Genomic DNA, 1,682 nt, shown 5'->3' with positions numbered 1-1,682 from the left:
AAAAAAACACACAAAAAGCTTGGAGTTTCAAGGTGATGGGGTGACATCATTTGTACCCCACCCTCTGTCTGAACATTCTACACCCAAAACAAGGAGACAAAGACACAGGAACAGAACTCCTGCTCGGGGTGACACTTGAGACTTCTGCACCCCTGGACCACAGTGTAGAAGAATGACAGATGCTCCCTTCCCCCCTGCCCCGCTGATGGGAGTGAAGGACAGAAGAGGCCCTGTGGAGGTGGCAGTGCAGCACTCTGGTGGGATGAGCCTCACTTGTTGAATATCTCCTGGTAGCTGGTTGGCTTCACTTACAAAAGAATCATTTTCCCCTGCGTGGAAGCCACTTAGTTGGTGTAATTATAAATCCAGAGATTGAAAAGCTTTTTGATTTCCCAAAAGGAGGGAAGTACCACTGTATCAGATAAGCTTGACATTACAGCCAAAATGGTGCTGTCCCGGAGACAACGAGATGAACTAAATTGAGCGATAGCAGATTATCTTCGTTCAAATGGCTATGAAGAGTCATATTTGGTTTTTTAAAAGGAAGCTGAACTAGATATGAATGAATAATTAGGTAAGAAGTATGCTGGTCTTTTGGGGAAAAAAATGGACATCCGTTATTAGATTACAGAAGAAGGTTGTGGAATTAGAATCAAAGCTAAATGAAGCAAAAGAAGAATTTACATCCAGTGGACCTCTTGGTCAGGAATGAGACCCAAAAGAATGGATTCCCCGTCCACCAGAAAAATATACGCATTGAGTGGTCATAGGAGTCCAGTCACTCAAGTCATTTTCCATCCTGTGTTCAGTGTTATGGTCTCTGCTTGGGGATGCTTCAATGAAGGTGTGGGATTATGAGACTGGAGATTTTGAACGAACTCTTAAGGGGCATACAGACTCTGTACGGGACATTTCATTTGATCACAGCGGCAAGCTTCTGGCTTCCTGTTCTACAGATACAACCATAAAACTATGGGATTTTCAGGGCTTTGAATGCTTCAGGACCAGGCACAGCTATGACCACAATGTTTCTTCAGTAGCCGTCATGCCCAATGGAGATCATATAGTGTCTGCCTCAAGGGATAAAACTATAAAAATGTGGAACGTGCAGACTGGCTATTGTGTGAAGATATTCACAGGACAGAGAATGGACTAAAAAAAGTGGCAAGCCTGGGCCATTCTTGCTGTCCAGATGCAGAGACAAGACTATTCAGATGTGGGATGTCAGTACTGGCCTGTGCCTTAGGTGGGTCATGATAACTGGGTACGGGGAGTTCTGTTTCATTCTGGCGGGAAGTTTATTTTGAGTTGTGCTGATGACAAGAGCCTACGTGTATGGGATTATAAGAACAAGCCATGCCTGAAGACCCTCAATGCGCATGAACACTCAGTTACCTCCTTGGGTTTCCAGAAGACGGCACCCTCTGCGGTTACTGGCAGTGTAGATCAAACAGCAAAGGTGTGGGCGTGCCGTTGATTGAGTCTCATCTGGCCCCTCCTTCCTCTCTCCTCTGGATGCACTCTGATGATACCATGGTTACCCCACTGAGCTCTGTTTAAATAAATATTGTCCTTTCATGTAAATTAAAAAAAAGAAGAAGAATGACAGACGGTGGAAGTGACGCAGCAGCAGCAGGAGGGACAGGCAGACTCGGCACCTGTGGAGGCCAGCAGTGTGGGAG

The 1,682-nt window shown here is 45.5% G+C and overlaps 1 pseudogene; it reads left to right on the top strand.

Annotated features, from left to right (window-relative positions):
• Window positions 1–401: 401 nt before the first annotated feature.
• Window positions 402–1,477, top strand: LOC128598777 (platelet-activating factor acetylhydrolase IB subunit beta-like; annotated as a pseudogene).
• Window positions 1,478–1,682: the final 205 nt, after the last annotated feature.

Source organism: Nycticebus coucang, chromosome 11, assembly GCF_027406575.1.
Source record: "Nycticebus coucang isolate mNycCou1 chromosome 11, mNycCou1.pri, whole genome shotgun sequence".
NCBI classification, from domain to species: Eukaryota; Metazoa; Chordata; class Mammalia; order Primates; family Lorisidae; genus Nycticebus; species Nycticebus coucang.
The sequence above is the reverse complement of the archived record's forward strand: the minus strand, read 5'-3'. Positions and strand labels throughout refer to the sequence as shown.